This window comes from Cebidichthys violaceus, unplaced genomic scaffold (genome assembly GCF_023349555.1).
Source record: "Cebidichthys violaceus isolate CVI_PGR_0920_01 unplaced genomic scaffold, fCebVio1.0.p SCAF_6, whole genome shotgun sequence".
Classification (NCBI taxonomy): Eukaryota; Metazoa; Chordata; class Actinopteri; order Perciformes; family Stichaeidae; genus Cebidichthys; species Cebidichthys violaceus.
In genome coordinates, this window is record NW_027176816.1 from 11,286,076 (window position 1) to 11,311,264 (window position 25,189).

The 25,189-nt window shown below is 43.8% G+C and overlaps 1 protein-coding gene and 18 non-coding genes across 20 annotated transcripts in view; 18 read left to right on the top strand and 1 right to left on the bottom strand.

The window, feature by feature from the left end:
• sema3h (sema domain, immunoglobulin domain (Ig), short basic domain, secreted, (semaphorin) 3H) overlaps nt 1-25,189 on the bottom strand; it is a 94,233-nt gene that overhangs the window by 19,442 nt on the left and 49,602 nt on the right. The gene's annotated exons all lie outside the window — the stretch shown is intronic.
• Nucleotides 3,310-3,382, top strand: trnar-ccu (transfer RNA arginine (anticodon CCU)). Its single transcript has one exon. It is a non-coding gene; the product is annotated as a tRNA-Arg (tRNA).
• On the top strand, nt 5,138-5,210 carry trnar-ccu (transfer RNA arginine (anticodon CCU)). The gene has a single exon. It is a non-coding gene; the product is annotated as a tRNA-Arg (tRNA).
• trnam-cau (transfer RNA methionine (anticodon CAU)) lies at nt 5,597-5,668 on the top strand. The gene has a single exon. It is a non-coding gene; the product is annotated as a tRNA-Met (tRNA).
• On the top strand, nt 8,389-8,461 carry trnar-ccu (transfer RNA arginine (anticodon CCU)). The gene has a single exon. It is a non-coding gene; the product is annotated as a tRNA-Arg (tRNA).
• Nucleotides 9,848-9,920, top strand: trnar-ccu (transfer RNA arginine (anticodon CCU)). Its single transcript has one exon. It is a non-coding gene; the product is annotated as a tRNA-Arg (tRNA).
• On the top strand, nt 10,307-10,378 carry trnam-cau (transfer RNA methionine (anticodon CAU)). The gene has a single exon. It is a non-coding gene; the product is annotated as a tRNA-Met (tRNA).
• Nucleotides 13,099-13,171, top strand: trnar-ccu (transfer RNA arginine (anticodon CCU)). Its single transcript has one exon. It is a non-coding gene; the product is annotated as a tRNA-Arg (tRNA).
• On the top strand, nt 16,004-16,076 carry trnar-ccu (transfer RNA arginine (anticodon CCU)). Its single transcript has one exon. It is a non-coding gene; the product is annotated as a tRNA-Arg (tRNA).
• On the top strand, nt 18,886-18,958 carry trnar-ccu (transfer RNA arginine (anticodon CCU)). Its single transcript has one exon. It is a non-coding gene; the product is annotated as a tRNA-Arg (tRNA).
• On the top strand, nt 19,345-19,416 carry trnam-cau (transfer RNA methionine (anticodon CAU)). The gene has a single exon. It is a non-coding gene; the product is annotated as a tRNA-Met (tRNA).
• Nucleotides 19,714-19,785, top strand: trnam-cau (transfer RNA methionine (anticodon CAU)). Its single transcript has one exon. It is a non-coding gene; the product is annotated as a tRNA-Met (tRNA).
• On the top strand, nt 20,345-20,417 carry trnar-ccu (transfer RNA arginine (anticodon CCU)). Its single transcript has one exon. It is a non-coding gene; the product is annotated as a tRNA-Arg (tRNA).
• trnak-cuu (transfer RNA lysine (anticodon CUU)) lies at nt 22,150-22,222 on the top strand. The gene has a single exon. It is a non-coding gene; the product is annotated as a tRNA-Lys (tRNA).
• trnam-cau (transfer RNA methionine (anticodon CAU)) lies at nt 22,609-22,680 on the top strand. Its single transcript has one exon. It is a non-coding gene; the product is annotated as a tRNA-Met (tRNA).
• trnam-cau (transfer RNA methionine (anticodon CAU)) lies at nt 22,978-23,049 on the top strand. Its single transcript has one exon. It is a non-coding gene; the product is annotated as a tRNA-Met (tRNA).
• On the top strand, nt 23,955-24,027 carry trnar-ccu (transfer RNA arginine (anticodon CCU)). The gene has a single exon. It is a non-coding gene; the product is annotated as a tRNA-Arg (tRNA).
• trnam-cau (transfer RNA methionine (anticodon CAU)) lies at nt 24,414-24,485 on the top strand. Its single transcript has one exon. It is a non-coding gene; the product is annotated as a tRNA-Met (tRNA).
• trnam-cau (transfer RNA methionine (anticodon CAU)) lies at nt 24,783-24,854 on the top strand. Its single transcript has one exon. It is a non-coding gene; the product is annotated as a tRNA-Met (tRNA).

Below are 25,189 nucleotides of genomic sequence, written 5' to 3' on the forward strand. Positions count from 1 at the left end.
AGTAAAGTCATTTTACTAAGGCCAGGTAAAATTACCTCAACTTAGTGGCTTAATTGATACTTCTAATTTTCATGTAATTGTCTCACTCAATTACACCGACTATCTGAGATTAATATTGTTTCTACGTTTAAGCACACTGTGGTTGGTATATTTGTTGTAGCATTTCAAACAAACTTTATATTTACATCTGTATTTACCAACAAATTTACAACTATTTATACATCCAAACAGGGGTTACTGTTTATTGGTCTCGCCATCCTTCGTTCATCTTTATGTTCCCTCCCTCCATTTGTCATATTTATCTTTTAAGCTATAAAACATAGATCATATTCTTCCTTTTCTTTCTCCCCACCTCCTTTTTATTCAGATGTAACACTCATCCCTCAGTGCAGTTCCTCAGACTCCTCCAGTGACGTCCTTCATAACATAAATACTCTTTCTTTCTTCATACTTTCCTGTTTGCTCCTCTCCCTCCTTTTATTCTATTCTAGCATTAGCGGGTGATGATGTAGTGGCAAGGATTTGGGGGCTGTCTTATGTCTGGAACATTGAATTGCTTACAAAAATGCCTGAAAATACCTCAATGTCTCTAGTGCCATAACACTGTGTCCAGCCACAGAGCCTCATAGCATGACTATCCTTCACAACAACTACAACCACAACAGCAGTAAACAGAAGATAATCATCTTACTGTGAGCTGGAGTCTGGAGTTGTTTCAACTTGAATGGGCAGCAGGAGGAATGTCCATCCTCCATGAAAGAGAAAACGCTAAATATAAAACACTTCAACTCGACAGTTCAATGAGGCTTGACGTATATTTTCACACAATAAGTGATTTGCAGTGAGCCTGAGTCAATAACTGCACCAATACACGAAAGGAACAAGAGGTGACTGTCACAAGTCTTCGAAATTACTATAAACAACAGAATGCGTTTGTAACTTTTCACTGAACAAGCTGAGTTATCTGACGCCTTGGGAGTGAGAAAGAATTGGATCTGTCGGTCAAAACATCAGTAAAACATAATTTACAAGTTATCTGGCTTCGTATAGCAACAGCAGCAAAGGCTCATGTAGTATTATTTGTTTCGAACCCACATGGCATTTATAGGTGAACGTTTCACTGTGGGGATTCTGTGTGTGTGTCATGTCATTTTCAGTGAGAATCGTTTGTTTAGAAAAACAGTGACGATAATGTCTCAAATGTCTTTTTCAACAAAAAACATGCAACAGCACGGTGATGCTGACAGCAGAATGTGTGCAGCAGAAGAGTGCTGGGCCCATAACCCAAAGGTCGATTGATTGAAACCATCCTGTGCTTACGGCTTCTTACTTCTTAACTTTGAAATCTCTACCACTGAACTCTAACTGACACAGTGACATGGATTAAAATAACAATTGTAGTCACTCTGAATGGGTTAAGAGAGTGATCACAGAGTGATCTGAAATCAAAATGAGTCTTCATGATAATGACTTAGCATTGTTTTTGCTTTGCGATGACAACTTCTGAGCACTATAACGTTGTACAATCAATCAATGCAATGTGGGTTTGAGTCCCATCTGGGGTGATTTAAAGCAGAGTGGTGCAGCAGAAGCGTGCTGAGCACATAACGCAGAGGTAGATGGAACGACACCATCCTCTGCTAACTGTGTTTTAACGTCTCTTCCACTGAATGACAACTGACACAGTTTTGGATTAGAACTATAGTATTGTTGCAGAGTGGTGCAGCGGAAGCGTGCTGGGCCCATAAGCCGAAAACTTCTGAGAACTATATTGCTGTTGCTACAAAACATCAATGCATTTGTCTTATTTTGCCCATATTTTCAGTGCTTTGCTTTGACATGTCTGCTCAAAACTGTTTATTGCCCACTGTGGACTGTCTTTGTTGTCTGACCTCGAAAGCCAGGCATCATGGGTTCAAATCCCACTTAGGGTAAAAGACAGCAGAGTGGTGCAGCGGAAGTGTGCTAGGCCCATAACCCAGAGGTTGATGGGTCGAAACCATCCTCTGCTAACTGTGTTTTAACGTCTTTTCCACTGCATTCCAACTGACAAAATCTTGGCTTAAATATAGAATATTATTGCAGATTGGTGCAGCGGAAGCCTGCTGGGCCCAAAAGCCGAAAACTTCTGAGAACTATAGTGTTGTTGCAACAAAACATAAATGCATTTGTCTAATTTTGCCCATATTTTCAGTGCTTTGCTTTGACATGTCTGCTCAAAGCTGTTTATTGCCCACTGTGGACTGTCTTTGTTGTCTGACCTCGAAAGCCAGGCATCGTGGGTTCGAATCCCACTTGGCATGAAAGACAGCAGAGTGGTGCAGCGGAAGCGTGCTGGGCCCATAACCCAGAGGTCGATGGATCGAAACCATCCTCTGCTAACTGTGTTTTAACGTCTTTTCTACTGCATTCCAACTGACACAGTCTTGGCTTAAATATAGAATATTATTTCAGATTGGTGCAGCGGAAGCCTGCTGGGCCCATAAGCCGAAAACTTCTGAGAACTATAGTGTTGTTGCAACAAAACATAAATGCATTTGTCTAATTTTGCCCATATTTTCAGTGCTTTGCTTTGACATGTCTGCTCAAAGCTGTTTATTGCCCACTGTGGACTGTCATTGTTGTCTGACCTCGAAAGCCAGGCATCGTGGGTTCGAATCCCACTTGGGGTAAAAGACAGTAGAGTGGCGCAGCGGAAGCGTGCTGGGCCCATAACCCAGAGGTTGATGGATCGAAACCATCCTCTGCTAATGCAATTTCCGTCAAGTCCACTGCATTCTAGCTGACACAGTGACATGGATTAAACCATCAATTGTTTTCAATCTGAATGGGTTAACAGAGTGATCTGAAATATGTGTCATCCTGATGATGACTCCCTAGTGTTGTGATGTTAAGATGAGAATTTTGCTTGCTAAAATGACAATAGTTTCAACAAGTCATTCATTGTATGTCAGCCTACACTGCAGATGTCGGGAACAGCAGTCAGTGCTGCACTCAAAGACTTCTGTGCACCATAGCATTGTTTTTGCTTTGTGACAACAACTTATGCCTGAGCACCATAGCACATTGTACTTTACATCAATGAATTTGCTTTTGAGCACTAGAGCATAGTTTTTGCTTCGCGACATCAATGTCTTGGTCTCATGTTCCCCATACTTTCAGTGCATACAAAGAAGTGTGAGTCCCATATTGGGTGATGAAAAGCAGAGTAGCGGAGCGGAATATAATTCATTGTATATTCAGTCCACATGTTAGGAACAACATGCATGTCCGTGATGCAAACAGGGACTCTCAAACACCACAATCGGAGCCCCAGTGGCCTAATGGATAAGGCACTGGCCTCCTAAGCCAGGGATTGTGGGTTCAAGTCCCATCTGTGGTGATTTAAAGCCATTTAATGCATTCAAATGACACAGTCTTGGATTACATCTGCAGTGGTAATGTGCTGGGCTCAGAACTTTTAAATTTTTGCTCAAAGCTGTTTATTGCCCACTGTGGACTGTCTTTGTTGTCTGACCTCGAACAACTGACACAGTGACATGGATTAAACCAACAATTGTAGTCACTCGGAAAGGTTTAACGGAGTGATCCACAGAGTCATCTGAAATATCAGTCTTCTTGAACATGACTCCTTAGTGGCCTAGTAATGGGGTCTTAAGAGGGGAATTTTGATCGCTAAAATGACAATAGTTTCGTCTTTGATTGTCTTTGTTGTCTGACCTCGAAAGCCAGGCATCGTGGGTTCGAATCCCACTTGGGGTAAAAGACAGTAGAGTGGCGCAGCGGAAGCGTGCTAGGCCCATAACCCAGAGGTTGATGGGTCGAAACCATCCTCTGCTAACTGTGTTTTAACGTCTTTTCCACTGCATTCCAACTGACAAAATCTTGGCTTAAATATAGAATATTATTGCAGATTGGTGCAGCGGAAGCCTGCTGGGCCCAAAAGCCGAAAACTTCTGAGAACTATAGTGTTGTTGCAACAAAACATAAATGCATTTGTCTAATTTTGCCCATATTTTCAGTGCTTTGCTTTGACATGTCTGCTCAAAGCTGTTTATTGCCCACTGTGGACTGTCTTTGTTGTCTGACCTCGAAAGCCAGGCATCGTGGGTTCGAATCCCACTTGGCATGAAAGACAGCAGAGTGGTGCAGCGGAAGCGTGCTGGGCCCATAACCCAGAGGTCGATGGATCGAAACCATCCTCTGCTAACTGTGTTTTAACGTCTTTTCTACTGCATTCCAACTGACACAGTCTTGGCTTAAATATAGAATATTATTTCAGATTGGTGCAGCGGAAGCCTGCTGGGCCCATAAGCCGAAAACTTCTGAGAACTATAGTGTTGTTGCAACAAAACATAAATGCATTTGTCTAATTTTGCCCATATTTTCAGTGCTTTGCTTTGACATGTCTGCTCAAAGCTGTTTATTGCCCACTGTGGACTGTCATTGTTGTCTGACCTCGAAAGCCAGGCATCGTGGGTTCGAATCCCACTTGGGGTAAAAGACAGTAGAGTGGCGCAGCGGAAGCGTGCTGGGCCCATAACCCAGAGGTTGATGGATCGAAACCATCCTCTGCTAATGCAATTTCCGTCAAGTCCACTGCATTCTAGCTGACACAGTGACATGGATTAAACCATCAATTGTTTTCAATCTGAATGGGTTAACAGAGTGATCTGAAATATGTGTCATCCTGATGATGACTCCCTAGTGTTGTGATGTTAAGATGAGAATTTTGCTTGCTAAAATGACAATAGTTTCAACAAGTCATTCATTGTATGTCAGCCTACACTGCAGATGTCGGGAACAGCAGTCAGTGCTGCACTCAAAGACTTCTGTGCACCATAGCATTGTTTTTGCTTTGTGACAACAACTTATGCCTGAGCACCATAGCACATTGTACTTTACATCAATGAATTTGCTTTTGAGCACTAGAGCATAGTTTTTGCTTCGCGACATCAATGTCTTGGTCTCATGTTCCCCATACTTTCAGTGCATACAAAGAAGTGTGAGTCCCATATTGGGTGATGAAAAGCAGAGTAGCGGAGCGGAATATAATTCATTGTATATTCAGTCCACATGTTAGGAACAACATGCATGTCCGTGATGCAAACAGGGACTCTCAAACACCACAATCGGAGCCCCAGTGGCCTAATGGATAAGGCACTGGCCTCCTAAGCCAGGGATTGTGGGTTCAAGTCCCATCTGTGGTGATTTAAAGCCATTTAATGCATTCAAATGACACAGTCTTGGATTACATCTGCAGTGGTAATGTGCTGGGCTCAGAACTTTTAAATTTTTGCTCAAAGCTGTTTATTGCCCACTGTGGACTGTCTTTGTTGTCTGACCTCGAACAACTGACACAGTGACATGGATTAAACCAACAATTGTAGTCACTCGGAAAGGTTTAACGGAGTGATCCACAGAGTCATCTGAAATATCAGTCTTCTTGAACATGACTCCTTAGTGGCCTAGTAATGGGGTCTTAAGAGGGGAATTTTGATCGCTAAAATGACAATAGTTTCGTCTTTGATTGTCTTTGTTGTCTGACCTCGAAAGCCAGGCATCGAGGGTTCGAATCCCATTTGGGATGAAAGACAGCAGAGTGGCGCAGCGGAAGCGTGCTGGGCCCATAACCCAGAGGTCGATGGATCGAAACCATCCTCTGCTAACTGTGTTTTAACGTCTTTTCCACTGCATTCCAACTGACACAGTCTTGGCTTAAATATAGAATATTATTACAGATTGGTGCAGCGGAAGCCTGCTGGGCCCATAAGCCGAAAACTTCTGAGAACTATAGTGTTGTTGCAACAAAACATAAATGCATTTGTCTAATTTTGCCCATATTTTCAGTGCTTTGCTTTGACATGTCTGCTCAAAGCTGTTTATTGCCCACTGTGGACTGTCATTGTTGTCTGACCTCGAAAGCCAGGCATCGTGGGTTCGAATCCCACTTGGGGTAAAAGACAGCAGAGTGGTGCAGCGGAAGCGTGCTGGGCCCATAACCCAGAGGTCGATGGATCGAAACCATCCTCTGCTAATGCTATTTCCGTCAAGTCCACTGCATTCTAGCTGACACAGTGACATGGATTAAACCATCAATTGTTTTCACTCTGAATGGGTTAACAGAGTGATCTGAAATATGTGTCGTCCTGATGATGACTCCCTAGTGTTGTGATGTTAAGATGAGAATTTTGCTTGCTAAAATGATAATAGTTTCAACAAGTCATTCATTGTATGTCAGCCTACACTGCAGATGTCGGGAACAGCAGTCAGTGCTGCACTCAAAGACTTCTGTGCACCATAGCATTGTTTTTGCTTTGTGACAACAACTTATGCCTGAGCACCATAGCACATTGTACTTTACATCAATGAATTTGCTTTTGAGCACTAGAGCATAGTTTTTGCTTCGCGACATCAATGTCTTGGTCTCATGTTCCCCATACTTTCAGTGCATACAAAGAAGTGTGAGTCCCATATTGGGTGATGAAAAGCAGAGTAGCGGAGCGGAATATAATTCATTGTATATTCAGTCCACATGGTAGGAACAACATGCATGTCCGTGATGCAAACAGGGACTCTCAAACACCACAATCGGAGCCCCAGTGGCCTCCTAAGCCAGGGATTGTGGGTTCAAGTCCCATCTGGGGTGATTTATAGCCGTTTAATGCATTCCAATGACAGTCTTGGATTAGATCTAGAGTGGTGCAGTGGTAATGTGCTGCGCTCAAATGTTTTTAAATTTTTGCTCAAAGCTGTTTATTGCCCACTGTGGACTGTCTTTGTTGTCTGACCTCGAACAACTGACACAGTGACATGGATTAAACCAACAATTGTAGTCACTCGGAAAGGTTTAACGAAGTGATCCACAGACTCATCTGAAATATCAGTCTTCTTGATCATGACTCCTTAGTGGCCTAGTAATGGGGTCTTAAGAGGGGAATTTTGATCGCTAAAATGACAATAGTTTCGTCTTTGATTGTCTTTGTTGTCTGACCTCGAAAGCCAGGCATCGTGGGTTCGAATCCCACTTGGGGTAAAAGACAGTAGAGTGGCGCAGCGGAAGCGTGCTGTGCCCATAACCCAGAGGTCGATGGATCGAAACCATCCTCTGCTAACTGTGTTTTAACGTCTTTTCCACTGCATTCCAACTGACACAGTCTTGGCTTAAATATAGAATATTATTACAGATTGGTGCAGCGGAAGCCTGCTGGGCCCATAAGCCGAAAACTTCTGAGAACTATAGTGTTGTTGCAACAAAACATAAATGCATTTGTCTAATTTTGCCCATATTTTCAGTGCTTTGCTTTGACATGTCTGCTCAAAGCTGTTTATTGCCCACTGTGGACTGTCATTGTTGTCTGACCTCGAAAGCCAGGCATCGTGGGTTCGAATCCCACTTGGGGTAAAAGGCAGCAGAGTGGCGCAGCGGAAGAGTGCTGGGCCCATAACCCAGAGGTCGATGGATCGAAACCATCCTCTGCTAATGCAACTTCCGTCAAGTCCACTGCATTCTAGCTGACACAGTGACATGGATTAAACCATCAATTGTAGTCACTCGGAAAGGTTTAACAAAGTGATCCACAGACTCATCTGAAATATCAGTCTTCTTGATCATGACTCCTTAGTGGCCTAGTAATGGGGACTTAAGAGGGGAATTTTGATCGCTAAAATGACAATAGTTTCGTCTTTGATTGTCTTTGTTGTCTGACCTCGAAAGCCAGGCATCGTGGGTTCGAATCCCACTTGGGGTAAAAGACAGTAGAGTGGCGCAGCGGAAGCGTGCTGTGCCCATAACCCAGAGGTCAATGGATCGAAACCATCCTCTGCTAATGCAATTTCCGTCAAGTCCACTGCATTCTTGCTGACACAGTGACATGGATTAAACCATCAATTGTTTTCAATCTGAATGGGTCAACAGAGTGATCTGAAATATGTGTCATCCTGATGATGACTCCCTAGTGTTGTGATGTTAAGATGAGAATTTTGCTTGCTAAAATGATAATAGTTTCAACAAGTCATTCATTGTATGTCAGCCTACACTGCAGATGTCGGGAACAGCAGTCAGTGCTGCACTCAAAGACTTCTGTGCACCATAGCATTGTTTTTGCTTTGTGACAACAACTTATGCCTGAGCACCATAGCACATTGTACTTTACATCAATGAATTTGCTTTTGAGCACTAGAGCATAGTTTTTGCTTCGCGACATCAATGTCTTGGTCTCATGTTCCCCATACTTTCAGTGCATACAAAGAAGTGTGAGTCCCATATTGGGTGATGAAAAGCAGAGTAGCGGAGCGGAATATAATTCATTGTATATTCAGTCCACATGTTAGGAACAACATGCATGTCCGTGATGCAAACAGGGACTCTCAAACACCACAATTGGAGCCCCAGTGGCCTAATGGATAAGGCACTGGCCTCCTAAGCCAGGGATTGTGGGTTCAAGTCCCATCTGGGGTGATTTAAAGCCATTTAATGCATTCAAATGACACAGTCTTGGATTACATCTGCAGTGGTAATGTGCTGGGCTCAGAGCTTTTAAATTTTTGCTCAAAGCTGTTTATTGCCCACTGTGGACTGTCTTTGTTGTCTGACCTCGAACAACTGACACAGTGACATGGATTAAACCAACAATTGTAGTCACTCGGAAAGGTTTAACGGAGTGATCCACAGACTCATCTGAAATATCAGTCTTCTTGATCATGACTCCTTAGTGGCCTAGTAATGGGGTCTTAAGAGGGGAATTTTGATCGCTAAAATGACAATAGTTTCGTCTTTGATTGTCTTTTTTGTCTGACCTCGAAAGCCAGGCATCGAGGGTTCGAATCCCATTTGGGATGAAAGACAGCAGAGTGGCGCAGCGGAAGCGTGCTGTGCCCATAACCCAGAGGTCGATGGATCGAAACCATCCTCTACTAACTGTGTTTTAACGTCTTTTCCACTGCATTCCAACTGACACAGTCTTGGCTTAAATATAGAATATTATTACAGATTGGTGCAGCGGAAGCCTGCTGGGCCCATAAGCCGAAAACTTCAGAGAACTATAGTGTTGTTGCAACAAAACATAAATGCATTTGTCTAATTTTGCCCATATTTTCAGTGCTTTGCTTTGACATGTCTGCTCAAAGCTGTTTATTGACCACTGTGGACTGTCATTGTTGTCTGACCTCGAAAGCCAGGCGTCGTGGGTTCGAATCCCACTTGGGGTAAAAGACAGTAGAGTGGCGCAGCGGAAGCGTGCTGTGCCCATAACCCAGAGGTCGATGGATCGAAACCATCCTCTGCTAATGCAATTTCCGTCAAGTCCACTGCATTCTAGCTGACACAATGACATGGATTAAACCATCAATTGTTTTCACTCTGAATGGGTTAACAGAGTGATCTGAAATATGTGTCATCCTGATGATGACTCCCTAGTGTTGTGATGTTAAGATGAGAATTTTGCTTGCTAAAATGATAATAGTTTCAACAAGTCATTCATTGTATGTCAGCCTACACTGCAGATGTCGGGAACAGCAGTCAGTGCTGCACTCAAAGACTTCTGTGCACCATAGCATTGTTTTTGCTTTGTGACAACAACTTATGCCTGAGCACCATAGCACATTGTACTTTACATCAATGAATTTGCTTTTGAGCACTAGAGCATAGTTTTTGCTTCGCGACATCAATGTCTTGGTCTCATGTTCCCCATACTTTCAGTGCATACAAAGAAGTGTGAGTCCCATATTGGGTGATGAAAAGCAGAGTAGCGGAGCGGAATATAATTCATTGTATATTCAGTACACATGTTAGGAACAACATACATGTCCGTGATGCAAACAGGGACTCTCAAACACCACAATCGGAGCCCCAGTGGCCTAATGGATAAGGCACTGGCCTCCTAAGCCAGGGATTGTGGGTTCAAGTCCCATCTGGGGTGATTTAAAGCCGTTTAATGCATTCAAATGACACAGTCTTGGATTAGATCTGCAGTGGTAATGTGCTGGGCTCAGAACTTTTACATTTTTGCTCAAAGCTGTTTATTGCCCACTGTGGACTGTCTTTGTTGTCTGACCTCGAACAACTGACACAGTGACATGGATTAAACCAACAATTGTAGTCACTCGGAAAGGTTTAACGGAGTGATCCACAGAGTCATCTGAAATATCAGTCTTCTTGAACATGACTCCTTAGTGGCCTAGTAATGGGGTCTTAAGAGGGGAATTTTGATCGCTAAAATGACAATAGTTTCGTCTTTGATTGTCTTTGTTGTCTGACCTCGAAAGCCAGGCATCGAGGGTTCGAATCCCATTTGGGATGGGAGACAGCAGAGTGGCGCAGCGGAAGCGTGCTGGGCCCATAACCCAGAGGTCGATGGATCGAAACCATCCTCTGCTAACTGTGTTTTAACGTCTTTTCCACTGCATTCCAACTGACACAGTCTTGGCTTAAATATAGAATATTATTACAGATTGGTGCAGCGGAAGCCTGCTGGGCCCATAAGCCGAAAACTTCTGAGAACTATAGTGTTGTTGCAACAAAACATAAATGCATTTGTCTAATTTTGCCCATATTTTCAGTGCTTTGCTTTGACATGTCTGCTCAAAGCTGTTTATTGCCCACTGTGGACTGTCATTGTTGTCTGACCTCGAAAGCCAGGCATCGTGGGTTCGAATCCCACTTGGGGTAAAAGACAGCAGAGTGGTGCAGCGGAAGCGTGCTGGGCCCATAACCCAGAGGTCGATGGATCGAAACCATCCTCTGCTAATGCTATTTCCGTCAAGTCCACTGCGTTCTAGCTGACACAGTGACATGGATTAAACCATCAATTGTTTTCACTCTGAATGGGTTAACAGAGTGATCTGAAATATGTGTCGTCCTGATGATGACTCCCTAGTGTTGTGATGTTAAGATGAGAATTTTGCTTGCTAAAATGATAATAGTTTCAACAAGTCATTCATTGTATGTCAGCCTACACTGCAGATGTCGGGAACAGCAGTCAGTGCTGCACTCAAAGACTTCTGTGCACCATAGCATTGTTTTTGCTTTGTGACAACAACTTATGCCTGAGCACCATAGCACATTGTACTTTACATCAATGAATTTGCTTTTGAGCACTAGAGCATAGTTTTTGCTTCGCGACATCAATGTCTTGGTCTCATGTTCCCCATACTTTCAGTGCATACAAAGAAGTGTGAGTCCCATATTGGGTGATGAAAAGCAGAGTAGCGGAGCGGAATATAATTCATTGTATATTCAGTCCACATGGTAGGAACAACATGCATGTCCGTGATGCAAACAGGGACTCTCAAACACCACAATCGGAGCCCCAGTGGCCTCCTAAGCCAGGGATTGTGGGTTCAAGTCCCATCTGGGGTGATTTATAGCCGTTTAATGCATTCCAATGACAGTCTTGGATTAGATCTAGAGTGGTGCAGTGGTAATGTGCTGCGCTCAAATGTTTTTAAATTTTTGCTCAAAGCTGTTTATTGCCCACTGTGGACTGTCTTTGTTGTCTGACCTCGAACAACTGACACAGTGACATGGATTAAACCAACAATTGTAGTCACTCGGAAAGGTTTAACGAAGTGATCCACAGACTCATCTGAAATATCAGTCTTCTTGATCATGACTCCTTAGTGGCCTAGTAATGGGGTCTTAAGAGGGGAATTTTGATCGCTAAAATGACAATAGTTTCGTCTTTGATTGTCTTTGTTGTCTGACCTCGAAAGCCAGGCATCGTGGGTTCGAATCCCACTTGGGGTAAAAGACAGTAGAGTGGCGCAGCGGAAGCGTGCTGTGCCCATAACCCAGAGGTCGATGGATCGAAACCATCCTCTGCTAACTGTGTTTTAACGTCTTTTCCACTGCATTCCAACTGACACAGTCTTGGCTTAAATATAGAATATTATTACAGATTGGTGCAGCGGAAGCCTGCTGGGCCCATAAGCCGAAAACTTCTGAGAACTATAGTGTTGTTGCAACAAAACATAAATGCATTTGTCTAATTTTGCCCATATTTTCAGTGCTTTGCTTTGACATGTCTGCTCAAAGCTGTTTATTGCCCACTGTGGACTGTCATTGTTGTCTGACCTCGAAAGCCAGGCATCGTGGGTTCGAATCCCACTTGGGGTAAAAGGCAGCAGAGTGGCGCAGCGGAAGAGTGCTGGGCCCATAACCCAGAGGTCGATGGATCGAAACCATCCTCTGCTAATGCAACTTCCGTCAAGTCCACTGCATTCTAGCTGACACAGTGACATGGATTAAACCATCAATTGTAGTCACTCGGAAAGGTTTAACAAAGTGATCCACAGACTCATCTGAAATATCAGTCTTCTTGATCATGACTCCTTAGTGGCCTAGTAATGGGGACTTAAGAGGGGAATTTTGATCGCTAAAATGACAATAGTTTCGTCTTTGATTGTCTTTGTTGTCTGACCTCGAAAGCCAGGCATCGTGGGTTCGAATCCCACTTGGGGTAAAAGACAGTAGAGTGGCGCAGCGGAAGCGTGCTGTGCCCATAACCCGGAGGTCAATGGATCGAAACCATAATCTGCTAATGCAATTTCCGTCAAGTCCACTGCATTCTTGCTGACACAGTGACATGGATTAAACCATCAATTGTTTTCAATCTGAATGGGTCAACAGAGTGATCTGAAATATGTGTCATCCTGATGATGACTCCCTAGTGTTGTGATGTTAAGATGAGAATTTTGCTTGCTAAAATGATAATAGTTTCAACAAGTCATTCATTGTATGTCAGCCTACACTGCAGATGTCGGGAACAGCAGTCAGTGCTGCACTCAAAGACTTCTGTGCACCATAGCATTGTTTTTGCTTTGTGACAACAACTTATGCCTGAGCATCATAGCACATTGTACTTTACATCAATGAATTTGCTTTTGAGCACTAGAGCATAGTTTTTGCTTCGCGACATCAATGTCTTGGTCTCATGTTCCCCATACTTTCAGTGCATACAAAGAAGTGTGAGTCCCATATTGGGTGATGAAAAGCAGAGTAGCGGAGCGGAATATAATTCATTGTATATTCAGTCCACATGTTAGGAACAACATGCATGTCCGTGATGCAAACAGGGACTCTCAAAAACCACAATCGGAGCCCCAGTGGCCTAATGGATAAGGCACTGGCCTCCTAAGCCAGGGATTGTGGGCTCAAGTCCCATCTGGGGTGATTTAAAGCCGTTTAATGCATTCAAATGACACAGTCTTGGATTACATCTGCAGTGGTAATGTGCTGGGCTCAGAGCTTTTAAATTTTTGCTCAAAGCTGTTTATTGCCCACTGTGGACTGTCTTTGTTGTCTGACCTCGAACAACTGACACAGTGACATGGATTAAACCAACAATTGTAGTCACTCGGAAAGGTTTAACGGAGTGATCCACAGAGTCATCTGAAATATCAGTCTTCTTGAACATGACTCCTTAGTGGCCTAGTAATGGGGTCTTAAGAGGGGAATTTTGATCGCTAAAATGACAATAGTTTCGTCTTTGATTGTCTTTGTTGTCTGACCTCGAAAGCCAGGCATCGAGGGTTCGAATCCCATTTGGGATGAAAGACAGCAGAGTGGCGCAGCGGAAGCGTGCTGGGCCCATAACTCAGAGGTCGATGGATCGAAACCATCCTCTGCTAACTGTGTTTCAACGTCTTTCCCACTGTATTCCAACTGACACAGTCTTGGCTTAAATATAGAATATTATTACAGATTGGTGCAGCGGAAGCCTGCTGGGCCCATAAGCCGAAAACTTCTGAGAACTATAGTGTTGTTGCAACAAAACATAAATGCATTTGTCTAATTTTGCCCATATTTTCAGTGCTTTGCTTTGACATGTCTGTTCAAAGCTGTTTATTGCCCACTGTGGACTGTCATTGTTGTCTGACCTCGAAAGCCAGGCATCGTGGGTTCGAATCCCACTTGGGGTAAAAGACAGCAGAGTGGTGCAGCGGAAGCGTGCTGGGCCCATAACCCAGAGGTCGATGGATCGAAACCATCCTCTGCTAATGCTATTTCCATCAAGTCCACTGCATTCTAGCTGACACAGTGACATGGATTAAACCATCAATTGTTTTCACTGTGAATGGGTTAACAGAGTGATCTGAAATATGTGTCGTCCTGATGATGACTCCCTAGTGTTGTGATGTTAAGATGAGAATTTTGCTTGCTAAAATGATAATAGTTTCAACAAGTCATTCATTGTATGTCAGCCTACACTGCAGATGTCGGGAACAGCAGTCAGTGCTGCACTCAAAGACTTCTGTGCACCATAGCATTGTTTTTGCTTTGTGACAACAACTTATGCCTGAGCACCATAGCACGTTGTACTTTACATCAATGAATTTGCTTTTGAGCACTAGAGCATAGTTTTTGCTTCGCGACATCAATGTCTTGGTCTCATGTTCCCCATACTTTCAGTGCATACAAAGAAGTGTGAGTCCCATATTGGGTGATGAAAAGCAGAGTAGCGGAGCGGAATATAATTCATTGTATATTCAGTCCACATGTTCGGAACAACATGCATGTCCGTGATGCAAACAGGGACTCTCAAACACCACAATCGGAGCCCCAGTGGCCTCCTAAGCCAGGGATTGTGGGTTCAAGTCCCATCTGGGGTGATTTATAGCCGTTTAATGCATTCCAATGACAGTCTTGGATTAGATCTAGAGTGGTGCAGTGGTAATGTGCTGCGCTCAAATGTTTTTAAATTTTTGCTCAAAGCTGTTTATTGCCCACTGTGGACTGTCTTTGTTGTCTGACCTCGAACAACTGACACAGTGACATGGATTAAACCAACAATTGTAGTCACTCGGAAAGGTTTAACGGAGTGATCCACAGACTCATCTGAAATATCAGTCTTCTTGATCATGACTCCTTAGTGGCCTAGTAATGGGGTCTTAAGAGGGGAATTTTGATCGCTAAAATGACAATAGTTTCGTCTTTGATTGTCTTTGTTGTCTGACCTCGAAAGCCAGGCATCGAGGGTTCGAATCCCATTCGGGATGAAAGACAGCAGAGTGGCGCAGCGGAAGCGTGCTGTGCCCATAACCCAGAGGTCGATGGATCGAAACCATCCTCTGCTAACTGTGTTTTAACGTCTTTTCCACTGCATTCCAACTGACACAGTCTTGGCTTAAATATAGAATATTATTACAGATTGGTGCAGCGGAAGCCTGCTGGGCCCATAAGCCGAAAACTTCAGAGAACTATAGTGTTGTTGCAACAAAACATAAATGCATTTGTCTAATTTTGCCCATATTTTCAGTGCTTTGCTTTGACATGTCTGCTCAAAGCTGTTTATTGACCACTGTGGACTGTCATTGTTGTCTGACCTCGAAAGCCAGGCATCGAGGGTTCGAATCCCATTCGGGATGAAAGACAGCAGAGTGGCGCAGCGGAAGCGTGCTGTGCCCATAACCCAGAGGTCAATGGATCGAAACCATCCTCTGCTAATGCAATTTCCGTCAAGTCCACTGCATTCTTGCTGACACAGTGACATGGATTAAACCAACAATTGTTTTCAATCTGAATGGGTCAACAGAGTGATCTGAAATATGTGTCATCCTGATGATGACTCCCTAGTGTTGTGATGTTAAGATGAGAATTTTGCTTGCTAAAATGATAATAGTTTCAACAAGTCATTCATTGTATGTCAGCCTACACTGCAGATGTCGGGAACAGCAGTCAGTGCTGCACTCAAAGACTTCTGTGCACCATAGCATTGTTTTTGCTTTGTGACAACAACTTATGCCTGAGCATCATAGCACATTGTACTTTACATCAATGAATTTGCTTTTGAGCACTAGAGCATAGTTTTTGCTTCGCGACATCAATGTCTTGGTCTCATGTTCCCCATACTTTCAGTGCATACAAAGAAGTGTGAGTCCCATATTGGGTGATGAAAAGCAGAGTAGCGGAGCGGAATATAATTCATTGTATATTCAGTCCACATGTTAGGAACAACATGCATGTCCGTGATGCAAACAGGGACTCTCAAAAACCACAATCGGAGCCCCAGTGGCCTAATGGATAAGGCACTGGCCTCCTAAGCCAGGGATTGTGGGCTCAAGTCCCATCTGGGGTGATTTAAAGCCGTTTAATGCATTCAAATGACACAGTCTTGGATTACATCTGCAGTGGTAATGTGCTGGGCTCAGAGCTTTTAAATTTTTGCGCAAAGCTGTTTATTGCCCACTGTGGACTGTCTTTGTTGTCTGACCTCGAACAACTGACACAGTGACATGGATTAAACCAACAATTGTAGTCACTCGGAAAGGTTTAACGGAGTGATCCACAGACTCATCTGAAATATCAGTCTTCTTGATCATGACTCCTTAGTGGCCTAGTAATGGGGTCTTAAGAGGGGAATTTTGATCGCTAAAATGACAATAGTTTCGTCTTTGATTGTCATTGTTGTCTGACCTCGAAAGCCAGGCATCGTGGGTTCGAATCCCACTTGGGGTAAAAGACAGCAGAGTGGTGCAGCGGAAGCGTGCTGGGCCCATAACCCAGAGGTCGATGGATCGAAACCATCCTCTGCTAATGCTATTTCCGTCAAGTCCACTGCATTCTAGCTGACACAGTGACATGGATTAAACCATCAATTGTTTTCACTCTGAATGGGTTAACAGAGTGATCTGAAATATGTGTCGTCCTGATGATGACTCCCTAGTGTTGTGATGTTAAGATGAGAATTTTGCTTGCTAAAATGATAATAGTTTCAACAAGTCATTCATTGTATGTCAGCCTACACTGCAGATGTCGGGAACAGCAGTCAGTGCTGCACTCAAAGACTTCTGTGCACCATAGCATTGTTTTTGCTTTGTGACAACAACTTATGCCTGAGCACCATAGCACATTGTACTTTACATCAATGAATTTGCTTTTGAGCACTAGAGCATAGTTTTTGCTTCGCGACATCAATGTCTTGGTCTCATGTTCCCCATACTTTCAGTGCATACAAAGAAGTGTGAGTCCCATATTGGGTGATGAAAAGCAGAGTAGCGGAGCGGAATATAATTCATTGTATATTCAGTCCACATGGTAGGAACAACATGCATGTCCGTGATGCAAACAGGGACTCTCAAACACCACAATCGGAGCCCCAGTGGCCTCCTAAGCCAGGGATTGTGGGTTCAAGTCCCATCTGGGGTGATTTATAGCCGTTTAATGCATTCCAATGACAGTCTTGGATTAGATCTAGAGTGGTGCAGTGGTAATGTGCTGCGCTCAAATGTTTTTAAATTTTTGCTCAAAGCTGTTTATTGCCCACTGTGGACTGTCTTTGTTGTCTGACCTCGAACAACTGACACAGTGACATGGATTAAACCAACAATTGTAGTCACTCGGAAAGGTTTAACGAAGTGATCCACAGACTCATCTGAAATATCAGTCTTCTTGATCATGACTCCTTAGTGGCCTAGTAATGGGGTCTTAAGAGGGGAATTTTGATCGCTAAAATGACAATAGTTTCGTCTTTGATTGTCTTTGTTGTCTGACCTCGAAAGCCAGGCATCGTGGGTTCGAATCCCACTTGGGGTAAAAGACAGTAGAGTGGCGCAGCGGAAGCGTGCTGTGCCCATAACCCAGAGGTCGATGGATCGAAACCATCCTCTGCTAACTGTGTTTTAACGTCTTTTCCACTGCATTCCAACTGACACAGTCTTGGCTTAAATATAGAATATTATTACAGATTGGTGCAGCGGAAGCCTGCTGGGCCCATAAGCCGAAAACTTCTGAGAACTATAGTGTTGTTGCAACAAAACATAAATGCATTTGTCTAATTTTGCCCATATTTTCAGTGCTTTGCTTTGACATGTCTGCTCAAAGCTGTTTATTGCCCACTGTGGACTGTCATTGTTGTCTGACCTCGAAAGCCAGGCATCGTGGGTTCGAATCCCACTTGGGGTAAAAGGCAGCAGAGTGGCGCAGCGGAAGAGTGCTGGGCCCATAACCCAGAGGTCGATGGATCGAAACCATCCTCTGCTAATGCAACTTCCGTCAAGTCCACTGCATTCTAGCTGACACAGTGACATGGATTAAACCATCAATTGTAGTCACTCGGAAAGGTTTAACAAAGTGATCCACAGACTCATCTGAAATATCAGTCTTCTTGATCATGACTCCTTAGTGGCCTAGTAATGGGGACTTAAGAGGGGAATTTTGATCACTAAAATGACAATAGTTTCGTCTTTGATTGTCTTTGTTGTCTGACCTCGAAAGCCAGGCATCGTGGGTTCGAATCCCACTTGGGGTAAAAGACAGTAGAGGGGCGCAGCGGAAGCGTGCTGTGCCCATAACCCAGAGGTCGATGGATCGAAACCATCCTCTGCTAATGCAATTTCCGTCAAGTCCACTGCATTCTTGCTGACACAGTGACATGGATTAAACCATCAATTGTTTTCAATCTGAATGGGTCAACAGAGTGATCTGAAATATGTGTCATCCTGATGATGACTCCCTAGTGTTGTGATGTTAAGATGAGAATTTTGCTTGCTAAAATGATAATAGTTTCAACAAGTCATTCATTGTATGTCAGCCTACACTGCAGATGTCGGGAACAGCAGTCAGTGCTGCACTCAAAGACTTCTGTGCACCATAGCATTGTTTTTGCTTTGTGACAACAACTTATGCCTGAGCACCATAGCACATTGTACTTTACATCAATGAATTTGCTTTTGAGCACTAGAGCATAGTTTTTGCTTCGCGACATCAATGTCTTGGTCTCATGTTCCCCATACTTTCAGTGCATACAAAGAAGTGTGAGTCCCATATTGGGTGATGAAAAGCAGAGTAGCGGAGCGGAATATAATTCATTGTATATTCAGTCCACATGTTAGGAACAACATGCATGTCCGTGATGCAAACAGGGACTCTCAAACACCACAACCGGAGCCCCAGTGGCCTAATGGATAAGGCACTGGCCTCCTAAGCCAGGGATTGTGGGTTCAAGTCCCGTCTGGGGTGATTTAAAGCCGTTTAATGCATTCAAATGACACAGTCTTGGATTACATCTGCAGTGGTAATGTGCTGCGCTCAGAGCTTTTAAATTTTTGCTCAAAGCTGTTTATTGCCCACTGTGGACTGTCTTTGTTGTCTGACCTCGAACAACTGACACAGTGACATGGATTAAACCAACAATTGTAGTCACTCGGAAAGGTTTAACGGAGTGATCCACAGACTCATCTGAAATATCAGTCTTCTTGATCATGACTCCTTAGTGGCCTAGTAATGGGGTCTTAAGAGGGGAATTTTGATCGCTAAAATGACAATAGTTTCGTCTTTGATTGTCTTTGTTGTCTGACCTCGAAAGCCAGGCATCGAGGGTTCGAATCCCATTTGGGATGAAAGACAGCAGAGTGGCGCAGCGGAAGCGTGCTGGGCCCATAACCCAGAGGTCGATGGATCGAAACCATCCTCTGCTAACTGTGTTTTAACGTCTTTTCCACTGCATTCCAACTGACACAGTCTTGGCTTAAATATAGAATATTATTACAGATTGGTGCAGCGGAAGCCTGCTGGGCCCATAAGCCGAAAACTTCTGAGAACTATAGTGTTGTTGCAACAAAACATAAATGCATTTGTCTAATTTTGCCCATATTTTCAGTGCTTTGCTTTGACATGTCTGCTCAAAGCTGTTTATTGCCCACTGTGGACTGTCATTGTTGTCTGACCTCGAAAGCCAGGCATCGTGGGTTCGAATCCCACTTGGGGTAAAAGACAGCAGAGTGGCGCAGCGGAAGCGTGCTGGGCCCATAACCCAGAGGTCGATGGATCGAAACCATCCTCTGCTAATGCAATTTCCGTCAAGTCCACTGCATTCTAGCTGACACGGTGACATGGATTAAACCATCAATTGTTTTCACTCTGAATGGGTTAACAGAGTGATCTGAAATATGTGTCGTCCTGATGATGACTCCCTAGTGTTGTGATGTTAAGATGAGAATTTTGCTTGCTAAAATGATAATAGTTTCAACAAGTCATTCATTGTATGTCAGCCTACACTGCAGATGTCGGGAACAGCAGTCAGTGCTGCACTCAAAGACTTCTGTGCACCATAGCATTGTTTTTGCTTTGTGACAACAACTTATGCCTGAGCACCATAGCACATTGTACTTTACATCAATGAATTTGCTTTTGAGCACTAGAGCATAGTTTTTGCTTCGCGACATCAATGTCTTGGTCTCATGTTCCCCATACTTTCAGTGCATACAAAGAAGTGTGAGTCCCATATTGGGTGATGAAAAGCAGAGTAGCGGAGCGGAATATAATTCATTGTATATTCAGTCCACATGTTAGGAACAACATGCATGTCCATGATGCAAACAGGGACTCTCAAACACCACAACCGGAGCCCCAGTGGCCTAATGGATAAGGCACTGGCCTCCTAAGCCAGGGATTGTGGGTTCAAGTCCCGTCTGGGGTGATTTAAAGCCGTTTAATGCATTCAAATGACACAGTCTTGGATTACATCTGCAGTGGTAATGTGCTGGGCTCAGAGCTTTTAAATTTTTGCTCAAAGCTGTTTATTGCCCACTGTGGACTGTCTTTGTTGTCTGACCTCGAACAACTGACACAGTGACATGGATTAAACCAACAATTGTAGTCACTCGGAAAGGTTTAACGGAGTGATCCACGGACTCATCTGAAATATCAGTCTTCTTGATCATGACTCCTTAGTGGCCTAGTAATGGGGTCTTAAGAGGGGAATTTTGATCGCTAAAATGACAATAGTTTCGTCTTTGATTGTCTTTGTTGTCTGACCTTGAAAGCCCGGCATCGAGGGTTCGAATCCCATTTGGGATGAAAGACAGCAGAGTGGCGCAGCGAAAGCGTGCTGGGCCCATAACCCAGAGGTCGATGGATCGAAACCATCCTCTGCTAACTGTGTTTTAACGTCTTTTCCACTGCATTCCAACTGACACAGTCTTGGCTTAAATATAGAATATTATTACAGATTGGTGCAGTGGAAGCCTGCTGGGCCCATAAGCCGAAAACTTCTGAGAACTATAGTGTTGTTGCAACAAAACATAAATGCATTTGTCTAATTTTGCCCATATTTTCAGTTCTTTGCTTTGACATGTCTGCTCAAAGCTGTTTATTGACCACTGTGGACTGTCATTGTTGTCTGACCTCGAAAGCCAGGCATCGTGGGTTTGAATCCCACTTGGAGAAAAAGACAGCAGAGTGGCGCAGTGGAAGAGTGCTGGGCCCATAACCCAGAGGTCGATGGATCGAAACCATCCTCTGCTAATGCAATTTCCGTCAAGTCCACTGCATTCTAGCTGACACAGTGACATGGATTAAACCATCAATTGTAGTCACTCGGAAAGGTTTAACAAAGTGATCCACAGACTCATCTGAAATATCAGTCTTCTTGTTCATGACTCCTTAGTGGCCTAGTAATGGGGACTTAAGAGGGGAATTTTGATCGCTAAAATGACAATAGTTTCGTCTTTGATTGTCTTTGTTGTCTGACCTCGAAAGCCAGGCATCGTGGGTTCGAATCCCACTTGGGGTAAAAGACAGTAGAGGGGCGCAGCGGAAGCGTGCTGTGCCCATAACCCAGAGGTCGATGGATCGAAACCATCCTCTGCTAATGCAATTTCCGTCAAGTCCACTGCATTCTTGCTGACACAGTGACATGGATTAAACCATCAATTGTTTTCAATCTGAATGGGTCAACAGAGTGATCTGAAATATGTGTCATCCTGATGATGACTCCCTAGTGTTGTGATGTTAAGATGAGAATTTTGCTTGCTAAAATGATAATAGTTTCAACAAGTCATTCATTGTATGTCAGCCTACACTGCAGATGTCGGGAACAGCAGTCAGTGCTGCACTCAAAGACTTCTGTGCACCATAGCATTGTTTTTGCTTTGTGACAACAACTTATGCCTGAGCACCATAGCACATTGTACTTTACATCAATGAATTTGCTTTTGAGCACTAGAGCATAGTTTTTGCTTCGCGACATCAATGTCTTGGTCTCATGTTCCCCATACTTTCAGTGCATACAAAGAAGTGTGAGTCCCATATTGGGTGATGAAAAGCAGAGTAGCGGAGCGGAATATAATTCATTGTATATTCAGTACACATGTTCGGAACAACATGCATGTCCGTGATGCAAACAGGGACTCTCAAACACCACAATCAGAGCCCCAGTGGCCTATTGGATAAGGCACTGGCCTCTTAAGCCAGGGATTGTGGGTTCAAGTCCCATCTGGGGTGATTTAAAGCCGTTTAATGCATTCAAATGACACAGTCTTGGATTACATCTGCAGTGGTAATGTGCTGGGCTCAGAGCTTTTAAATTTTTGCTCAAAGCTGTTTATTGCCCACTGTGGACTGTCTTTGTTGTCTGACCTCGAACAACTGACACAGTGACATGGATTAAACCAACAATTGTAGTCACTCGGAAAGGTTTAACGGAGTGATCCACAGACTCATCTGAAATATCAGTCTTCTTGATCATGACTCCTTAGTGGCCTAGTAATGGGGTCTTAAGAGGGGAATTTTGATCGCTAAAATGACAATAGTTTCGTCTTTGATTGTCTTTGTTGTCTGACCTCGAAAGCCAGGCATCGAGGGTTCGAATCCCATTTGGGATGAAAGACAGCAGAGTGGCGCAGCGGAAGCGTGCTGGGCCCATAACCCAGAGGTCGATGGATCGAAACCATCCTCTGCTAACTGTGTTTTAACGTCTTTTCCACTGCATTCCAACTGACACAGTCTTGGCTTAAATATAGAATATTATTACAGATTGGTGCAGCGGAAGCCTGCTGGGCCCATAAGCCGAAAACTTCTGAGAACTATAGTGTTGTTGCAACAAAACATAAATGCATTTGTCTAATTTTGCCCATATTTTCAGTGCTTTGCTTTGACATGTCTGCTCAAAGCTGTTTATTGCCCACTGTGGACTGTCATTGTTGTCTGACCTCGAAAGCCAGGCATCGTGGGTTCGAATCCCACTTGGGGTAAAAGACAGCAGAGTGGCGCAGGGGAAGCGTGCTGGGCCCATAACCCAGAGGTCGATGGATCGAAACCATCCTCTGCTAATGCAATTTCCGTCAAGTCCACTGCATTCTAGCTGACACAGTGACATGGATTAAACCATCAATTGTAGTCACTCGGAAAGGTTTAACAAAGTGATCCACAGACTCATCTGAAATATCAGTCTTCTTGTTCATGACTCCTTAGTGGCCTAGTAATGGGGACTTAAGAGGGGAATTTTGATCGCTAAAATGACAATAGTTTCGTCTTTGATTGTCTTTGTTGTCTGACCTCGAAAGCCAGGCATCGTGGGTTCGAATCCCACTTGGGGTAAAAGACAGTAGAGGGGCGCAGCGGAAGCGTGCTGTGCCCATAACCCAGAGGTCGATGGATCGAAACCATCCTCTGCTAATGCAATTTCCGTCAAGTCCACTGCATTCTTGCTGACACAGTGACATGGATTAAACCATCAATTGTTTTCAATCTGAATGGGTCAACAGAGTGATCTGAAATATGTGTCATCCTGATGATGACTCCCTAGTGTTGTGATGTTAAGATGAGAATTTTGCTTGCTAAAATGATAATAGTTTCAACAAGTCATTCATTGTATGTCAGCCTACACTGCAGATGTCGGGAACAGCAGTCAGTGCTGCACTCAAAGACTTCTGTGCACCATAGCATTGTTTTTGCTTTGTGACAACAACTTATGCCTGAGCACCATAGCACATTGTACTTTACATCAATGAATTTGCTTTTGAGCACTAGAGCATAGTTTTTGCTTCGCGACATCAATGTCTTGGTCTCATGTTCCCCATACTTTCAGTGCATACAAAGAAGTGTGAGTCCCATATTGGGTGATGAAAAGCAGAGTAGCGGAGCGGAATATAATTCATTGTATATTCAGTCCACATGTTAGGAACAACATGCATGTCCGTGATGCAAACAGGGACTCTCAAACACCACAACCGGAGCCCCAGTGGCCTAATGGATAAGGCACTGGCCTCCTAAGCCAGGGATTGTGGGTTCAAGTCCCGTCTGGGGTGATTTAACGCCGTTTAATGCATTCAAATGACACAGTCTTGGATTACATCTGCAGTGGTAATGTGCTGGGCTCAGAGCTTTTAAATTTTTGCTCAAAGCTGTTTATTGCCCACTGTGGACTGTCTTTGTTGTCTGACCTCGAACAACTGACACAGTGACATGGATTAAACCAACAATTGTAGTCACTCGGAAAGGTTTAACGGAGTGATCCACAGACTCATCTGAAATATCAGTCTTCTTGATCATGACTCCTTAGTGGCCTAGTAATGGGGTCTTAAGAGGGGAATTTTGATCGCTAAAATGACAATAGTTTCGTCTTTGATTGTCTTTGTTGTCTGACCTCGAAAGCCAGGCATCGAGGGTTCGAATCCCATTTGGGATGAAAGACAGCAGAGTGGCGCAGCGGAAGCGTGCTGGGCCCATAACCCAGAGGTCGATGGATCGAAACCATCCTCTGCTAACTGTGTTTTAACGTCTTTTCCACTGCATTCCAACTGACACAGTCTTGGCTTAAATATAGAATATTATTACAGATTGGTGCAGCGGAAGCCTGCTGGGCCCATAAGCCGAAAACTTCTGAGAACTATAGTGTTGTTGCAACAAAACATAAATGCATTTGTCTAATTTTGCCCATATTTTCAGTGCTTTGCTTTGACATGTCTGCTCAAAGCTGTTTATTGCCCACTGTGGACTGTCATTGTTGTCTGACCTCGAAAGCCAGGCATCGTGGGTTCGAATCCCACTTGGGGTAAAAGACAGCAGAGTGGCGCAGCGGAAGCGTGCTGGGCCCATAACCCAGAGGTCGATGGATCGAAACCATCCTCTGCTAATGCAATTTCCGTCAAGTCCACTGCATTCTAGCTGACACAGTGACATGGATTAAACCATCAATTGTAGTCACTCGGAAAGGTTTAACAAAGTGATCCACAGACTCATCTGAAATATCAGTCTTCTTGTTCATGACTCCTTAGTGGCCTAGTAATGGGGACTTAAGAGGGGAATTTTGATCGCTAAAATGACAATAGTTTCGTCTTTGATTGTCTTTGTTGTCTGACCTCGAAAGCCAGGCATCGTGGGTTCGAATCCCACTTGGGGTAAAAGACAGTAGAGGGGCGCAGCGGAAGCGTGCTGTGCCCATAACCCAGAGGTCGATGGATCGAAACC